Below are 8,125 nucleotides of genomic sequence, written 5' to 3' on the forward strand. Positions count from 1 at the left end.
GTGAAAAAGTGTTTGTTCAATTCCGTACAGTCAAAACCAAACGTTTCTGGCACTCGGCCAAACAGTGGCCAAGAAGGGCGCTTTTCAGCGCACGCTTGGACTCCAAAACTCTGCCGCGCCTTTTTCGGCTGCCGCAAATCGAGCAAACGGTGTGTTTCGGACGGCGTTTCGCTTTCGCTACTTGCGAGTGCTTTCGTGGTCCACCCCTCTATAAATACTCGGGAGGCGTCGAAGCCGGTTCTCCAAGCCGGACCCGTAGGTATCGTTGTGTGCTCGCTCTCATTGGCCCGCCTAACCAGAAAATGCCTGCGGTACACCCATTTGGATAAGAGTGCACGCAGATGCGGGCCTCGACGGCTACACATTTCCTCGGGCGGCCGCCTCCCGGCCTCCGTGGAGCGCGGGATGCACGGTCCCATCGACAAGCCTCTCCCGTTTTTACCGTGGCGTCGCGGTTCACCACGGCAGGCGGGTCGGTCTCCTCCGCATAAAAAGGGGGACCCCCGCTTTTTGTTCCACGAAATCGCACAAGCTTTTTTCGCATCCACGGTTTGCCACCGCACACCAAAATTCCGATCCGGCTGCCTACTTTAGCCAACAGGTGGAGCCAGGCGCGCCGTACTTGCGCGGCACTTCCCACGTCCACCGAAGTCGGTGCCAAGGACCACTTTCGGCGCCGGAGCCGCGTACGAGCCTACTCGAGGCGGAAGAACGAAGCCAGCAAGGGCCTGGCCGCAAGTGCGTTCAATTGTCGGGACGTCCAAGTCCCTCGTTCTTCCGTGCTTCCTCTTTCGGCAAGTCGTTGCGGCACCTTCCCAAAGCGCGCAGACCCGCTAATCGCGACGAGCGCGACGTGGCCGTGCCGCCTTTCCCTCGGCAGCAAGCAAAACGCCTGGCAACGTCGACGCTCCCCTAACCGCGATCTCGCACCGTGTTTCGTGTGGCGAATTCAAAAGCCGGCCGGCGCTGCTGCAACCATTACGGTCGGTACGCATACGCCGCGGAGGGCGGGACGGTCATCGGAGCGTGCGGTTCCTCCATCGAGTACTGCGCACCTCGGCCGTCGCATCGCCGTGCCATGACCGGCCGCGCGTCAACGCGAACCGGTGCCAGCGAGATCCCTCGCCTGCAAGAACCGACCGGCAGCCTCCGTCACCCGAGGACGCGGAGGCGCTTGCCGCGGACGGCGGGACGGTATGCACTGGTGCACAGCGGACCCGTCACATCGCCAGTTCCTTGACCGACCGCCGACGCTTGTGCCGTTCCTCTCGTACTTGGCAGTCGCCGCGCGATTGTCGGGTCTCGTTCTTGCACGCTCGAACGGTCGGGAGGGCACTCGGCTGGCGTTTCGGGAACGCGCAGCCTCGCCTTCTACCGACGTAACCACGACTCGCCGTTCGCGCTCCGCCGCTCCTGTTTACAGTACTAGGCGGTCCCGCAGCGGTCGGGTCGCGCATTTCGAGCGCTTCGAGCCACGGTGCAGTGGCGGGTCGAAAGCCGACCTATGAGTGCGTTGCGCCGTTTGTACCCGCGTCCGCCACCTGGCCGACCGTCCAAGGTCGCGGTGTTGGCGTCCGCTGGGCGCAACAATTTGTCACGGGGTGCCGCTCCACATTCAGGCAGCCCCGTGGGGAAAAGCCGACCCCGCGTCCAAACGGGGTCAGCGGCAGAAAGTGTCGGGCGCAGACGCAGCTGAGGCGCTCACCCTTCACAATCCGTTAATGATCCTTCCGCAGGTTCACCTACGGAAACCTTGTTACGACTTTTACTTCCTCTAAATGATCAAGTTTGGTCATCTTTCCAACAGACCGGCGCAACCGAAAGGCCGCGCCGGACATCGGTCCGAAGACCTCACTAAATCATTCAATCGGTAGTAGCGACGGGCGGTGTGTACAAAGGGCAGGGACGTAATCAACGCGAGCTTATGACTCGCGCTTACTGGGAATTCCTCGTTCAAGGGGAACAATTGCAAGCCCCTATCCCAATCACGAAAGAAGTTCCACGGGTTACCCAGTCTTTTCAGACAGGGATAAAGACACGCTGCTTCCTTCAGTGTAGCGCGCGTGCGGCCCCGGACATCTAAGGGCATCACAGACCTGTTATTGCTCTGTTTCGTGCGGCTAGGAGCCGCTTGTCCCTCTAAGAAGGTTGTAAGGTGCTGGGAACCCCGCACCTATTTAATAGGCTAGAGTCTCGTTCGTTATCGGAATTAACCAGACAAATCGCTCCACCAACTAAGAACGGCCATGCACCACCATCCACCGAATCAAGAAAGAGCTCTCAATCTGTCAATCCTCCCAGTGTCCGGGCCGGGTAAGTTTTCCCGTGTTGAGTCAAATTAAGCCGCAGGCTCCACTCCTGGTGGTGCCCTTCCGTCAATTCCTTTAAGTTTCAGCTTTGCAACCATACTTCCCCCGGAACCCAAATACTTTGGTTTCCCGGAAGCTGCCCGCCGAGTCATTTGAGTAACTCAGGCGGATCGCTGGTTGGCATCGTTTATGGTCAGAACTAGGGCGGTATCTGATCGCCTTCGAACCTCTGACTTTCGTTCTTGATCAATGAAAACATTCTTGGCAAATGCTTTCGCAGTAGTTCGTCTTGCGACGGTCCAAGAATTTCACCTCTAGCGCCGCAATACGAATGCCCCCGTCCGTCCCTCTTAATCATTACCTCGTATTCCAAAAACCAACAGAACAGAAACGAGGTCTTGTTCTATTATTCCATGCAAGTTTATTCAGGCGACTCGCCTGCGTTGAGCACTCTAATTTTTTCAAAGTAAAAGCACCGGCCATCTCGAGGCACACAATGAAGTGCACCAAGAAAGAACCGGCATGATGTTCAGTCCGAGCCGTCGCATCGGGTAGATGCACTACTCGTCTGGAACTGAGATCCAACTACGAGCTTTTTAACCGCAGCAGCTTTAGTATACGCTATTGGAGCTGGAATTACCGCGGCTGCTGGCACCAGACTTGCCCTCCAATTGATCCTCGTTAAAGGATTTAGAGTGTACTCATTTCAATTACGGGGCCTCAAAAGAGTCCCGTATTGTTATTTTTCGTCACTACCTCCCCGTGCCGGGAGTGGGTAATTTGCGCGCCTGCTGCCTTCCTTGGATGTGGTAGCCGTTTCTCAGGCTCCCTCTCCGGAATCGAACCCTGATTCTCCGTTACCCGTAACAACCATGGTAAGCAAGTAACCTACCATCGAAAGTTGATAAGGCAGACACTTGAAAGAAACGTCGCCGGCTCGTGGCCATGCGATCAGCACAAAGTTATCCAGAGTCACCACACAATACGGGCCGAAACCCGATCGATCTTGGTCTAATAAAAGCACCCGTTACCCAAAGGGCTCCAGGCTCACTGCATGTATTAGCTCTAGAATTGCCACAGTTATCCAAGTAGGAAGAAACGATCTAAGGAACCATAACTGATTTAATGAGCCATTCGCGGTTTCGCCTTATTTCGGCATGTACTTAGACATGCATGGCTTAATCTTTGAGACAAGCATATGATTACTGGCAGGATCAACCAGGTAATCGTTCGACTGCGCGTCCGTCCTCGCCTTCGGCGGGCCGGACGCAGTCTGTGTGCGGCGGAGGCCACCTTCAGGCGCCCCAACACGCTTATTTTGCACTCCGAGATGACGGCGTTCGAGCTCGCTACGGCACAACCTTCCCGAAAGACGAGTGGGAGCCGTGCGGCAAGAAGCACGTTCATGCTCGCTCTTTTTCGTTGCATCGACTCGGTCGCGCCGTGCGGGTTGCCCAAGCCCGCTGCACTGTCGGTGGACCGGCCGGAACTAGCAACGGAGCCGAGACTGCAAAGCCGCCAGACGACGGGTCACGCCCGCGTCTTCGGCGCTTTCGCATCTGAATCGCCCGAGGACGACACGGAACACACCTCGATATCGTGGTAAAACGGCACCGTCCGACAACCAGCCCCTAACGCATCAAGCGGATGAGGCTGCAGACGACTGCCGTGGATTCCCCTGGAGCAGACCCGAGGACACGCTTGACGAGGCCGAAGCCCGCCGCATATCAGACACCCGGTCGCTTTCGCGTACGCCGCTCACGAGAACCCCCACATAATAGCAGCGATAAGTACCCAGACCTCCTTGGGCACTAATACGAGCGTACTCGAGAAAATTTCACCGCGGGTGTGCCCCGAAACGTGTGGCACGTTGAGCGTGCCACAAGTCTACGTCGCTCTCAAACCCGCCGAGGTCGTAGAATTTGCGACCCTGCTCACGAAATTCCCACCGAGGATACGGCCGCAAACGTACCGCACCTTGGGTAGGCCACGAGTTTGTGCAACACTACGCTGACGGCACAGCACCGAGGTCGTGCGCGCACGCACGGGAAAATTCCGCCGCGGTTTCTGCCGAAAACGTGAGGCACCACGACTCTCCGCAAGTTCGCGTCGACTGCGAAAGACCGAAGTCGTGAACGACGTGTCCGCTACTCGCCGCCGACACGCTGGACACCAAACGTACAACGACTCGACGGCGTCGTAGAGGCCCACGACGCGGTTTTCCTTAACGACGTCTCGGCGTGGCACCGACAGGTTAGAACGGCCGACCAACGTTCCCTGTCCGCCGTTCGGCTCAGTCGAAGGGCTCGGCGACTTCGGCAACGCTGCGAAGCCGCACGGTGACGCACGCCATGTCCCCATTTTTTTTTTTTTCTTTCTGCGTCTGCCGGGGTGCCCCTATAATAGCAGCGATAAGCACCCAGACCGCCGTGGGTCGCTCGCCCCGGCTGACGTGGTTTTTCGTACTCCTGCGGCGGTCGCCGTCAAGCACGTCCAAATACGCTACTTTCGTGGGCGCATTCACGCTCTTTCGCTTCGCCGGAGTGCCAGCACTCACTCTGCCAAAAACGGCGAACATCCGAGCGGCGGTTCCCACTTTTGCGTCGGCGTCGCAAACCCCGCCCCGGCAGACGAGGTTTGCCGTACTCGTGCGACGGTGGCCGGCGGGCACGTCGAAAGACGCCGATATCGTGCGCGAATTGGCGCACCTTGGCTTCACCGGAGTGCCGCCACTGACTCCTCCAAAAACGGCGAAGATCCGAGCGGCGCTTCCCACTTTCGCATCGGCGTCCCGAACTCCGCCCCGGCTGACGCGGTTTACCGTACTCGTGCGACGGTCGCCGGCGAGCACGTGGAAAGACGCCGATATCGTGCCCGAATCGGCTCCGTTCGGCTTCGCCGGAGTGCCAGCACTGGCTCGGCGAAAGACGACGAACATCCGAGCGACGGTTCTCACTATTGCGTACGCGTCGCAAACCCCGCCCCGGCAGACGCACTTTGCCGTACTCGTGCGACGGTCGCCGGCGAGCACGTAGAAAGACGCCGATATCGTGCCGGAATCGGCCCCGTTTGGCTTCGCCGGAGTGCCAGCACTCACTCGGCCACAAACGGCGAACATCCGAGCGGCGGTTCCCACTTAGCCGTCGGCGTCCCGAACTCCGCCCCGGCAGACGCGGTTGCCGAGCTCGTGCGACTAGCGACCGCGAAGCCGTCTCGCGACGCCGCTTTCGTGCGCGGCTCCCACTGCGACCTGGGTCACCCGAGGTCGACGAGCAAGAAAGAATGTCGAAAAAAAATTTTTTTTTTTTTTGCGTCTGCCGGGGTGCCCCTATAATAGCAGCGATAAGCACCCAGACCGCCATGGGTCGCTCGCCCCGGCTGACGTGGTTTTTCGTTTTCCTGCGGTGGTCGTCGTCAAGCACGTCCAAACACGCCACTTTCGTGGGCGCATTCGCGCTCTTTCGCTTCGCCGGAGTGCCAGCACTCACTCTGCCAAAAACGGCGAACATCCTAGTGGCGGTTCCCACTTTTGCGTCGGCGTCGCCAACCCCGCCCCGGCATACGCGGTTTGCCGTACTCGTGCGGCGGTGGCCGGCGGGCACGTCGAAAGACACCGATATCGTGCGCGAGTCGATGCTTCTTGGTCTCGCAGGAGGGCCGCCACTCACTCCTGCAAAAACGGCGAAGATCCGAGCGGCGCTTCCCACTTTTTCGTCGGCATCGCAAACCTCGCCCCGGCAGACGCGCTTTGCCGTACTCGTGCGACGGTCGCCGGCGAGCACGTCGAAATACGCCGATATCGTGCCCGAATCGGCCCCGTTTCGCTTCGCCGGAGTGCCAGCACTCACTCGGCCAAAAACGGCGAACATCCGAGCAGCGGTACCCACTTAGCCGTCGGCATCCCGAACTCCGCGCCGGCTGACGCGGTTGCCGAGCTCGTGCGACTAGCGACCGCGAACGCGTCTCGCGACGCCGCTTTCGTGCGCGGCTCCCATTGCGACCTGGGTTACCCGAGCTCGACCAGCAAAAAAGAAGGTCGAAAAAAAATTTTTTTTTTCTGCGTCTGCCGGGGTGCCCCTATAATAGCAGCGATAAGCACCCAGACCGCCGTGGGTCGCTCGCCCCGGCTGACGTGGTTTTTCGTACTCCTGCAGCGGTCGCCGTCAAGCACGTCCAAATACGCCACTTTCGTGGGCGCTTTCGCGCTCTTTCGCGTCGCCGGTGTGCCAGCACTCACTCTGCCAAAAACGGCGAACATCCTAGTGGCGGTTCCCACTTTTGCGTCGGCGTCGCCAACCCCGCCCCGGCATACGCGGTTTGCCGTACTCGTGCGGCGGTGGCCGGCGGGCACGTCGAAAGACACCGATATCGTGCGCGAGTCGATGCTTCTTGGTCTCGCAGGAGGGCCGCCACTCACTCCTGCAAAAACGGCGAAGATCCGAGCGGCGCTTCCCACTTTTTCGTCGGCATCGCAAACCTCGCCCCGGCAGACGCGCTTTGCCGTACTCGTGCGACGGTCGCCGGCGAGCACGTCGAAATACGCCGATATCGTGCCCGAATCGGCCCCGTTTCGCTTCGCCGGAGTGCCAGCACTCACTCGGCCAAAAACGGCGAACATCCGAGCAGCGGTACCCACTTAGCCGTCGGCATCCCGAACTCCGCGCCGGCTGACGCGGTTGCCGAGCTCGTGCGACTAGCGACCGCGAACGCGTCTCGCGACGCCGCTTTCGTGCGCGGCTCCCATTGCGACCTGGGTTACCCGAGCTCGACCAGCAAAAAAGAAGGTCGAAAAAAAATTTTTTTTTTCTGCGTCTGCCGGGGTGCCCCTATAATAGCAGCGATAAGCACCCAGACCGCCGTGGGTCGCTCGCCCCGGCTGACGTGGTTTTTCGTACTCCTGCAGCGGTCGCCGTCAAGCACGTCCAAATACGCCACTTTCGTGGGCGCTTTCGCGCTCTTTCGCGTCGCCGGTGTGCCAGCACTCACTCTGCCAAAAACGGCCAACATCCGAGCGGCGGTTCCCACTTTTGCGTCGGCGTCGTAAACCCCGCCCCGGCAGACGCGGTTTGCCCTACTCGTTCGACGGTCGCCGGCGAGCGCGTCGAAAGACGCCGATATCGTGCGCTAATTGGCGCTCCTTGGCTTCTCCGGAGTGCCGCCACTCACTCCTCCAAAAACGGCGAAGATCCGAGCGGCGTTCTCCACTTTCGCATCGGCGTCCCGAACTCCGCCCGGGCTGACGCGGTTTACCGTACTCGTGCGACGGTCGCCGCCGGGCACGTCGAAAGACGCCGATATCGTGCCGTAATCGGCCCCGTTTGGCTTCGCCCGAGTGCCAGCACTCACTCGGCCAAAAACGGCGAACATCCGAGCAGCGTTTCCCACTTTCGCATCGGCGTCCCGAAGCCCGCCCCGGCAGACGCGGTTTGCCCTACTCGAGCGACGGTCGCCGGCGATCACGTCGAAAGGCGCCGAATTCGTGCACGAATCGATGCTTCTTGGTCTCGCAGGAGGGCCGCCACTCACTCCTGCAAAAACGGCGAAGATCCGAGTTGCGCTTCCCACTTTTTCGTCGGCGTCCCGAACTACGCCCCGGCTGACGCGGTTTACCGTACTCGTGCGACGGTCGCCGGCGGGCACTTCAAAATACGCCGATTTCGTGGGCGCATTCACGCTGTTTCGCTTCCCCGGAGTGCCAACACTCACTCTGCCGAAAGCGGCGATCATCCGAGCGGCGGTTCCCACTTTTGCGTCGGCTTCGCAAACGGCGCCCCGGCAGACGCGCTCGTGCGACGTACTCGTGCGACGGTCGCCGG

The 8,125-nt window shown here is 60.0% G+C and overlaps 1 non-coding gene across 1 annotated transcript; it reads right to left on the reverse strand.

Moving 5' to 3' along the window:
- Nucleotides 1-1,719: 1,719 nt before the first annotated feature.
- Nucleotides 1,720-3,534, reverse strand: LOC142790483 (small subunit ribosomal RNA). Its single transcript, XR_012889541.1, has one exon. It is a non-coding gene; the product is annotated as a small subunit ribosomal RNA (ribosomal RNA).
- Between the last annotated feature and the right edge of the window lie 4,591 nt (nucleotides 3,535-8,125).

Source organism: Rhipicephalus microplus, unplaced genomic scaffold, assembly GCF_043290135.1.
Source record: "Rhipicephalus microplus isolate Deutch F79 unplaced genomic scaffold, USDA_Rmic scaffold_115, whole genome shotgun sequence".
NCBI lineage: Eukaryota > Metazoa > Arthropoda > Arachnida > Ixodida > Ixodidae > Rhipicephalus > Rhipicephalus microplus.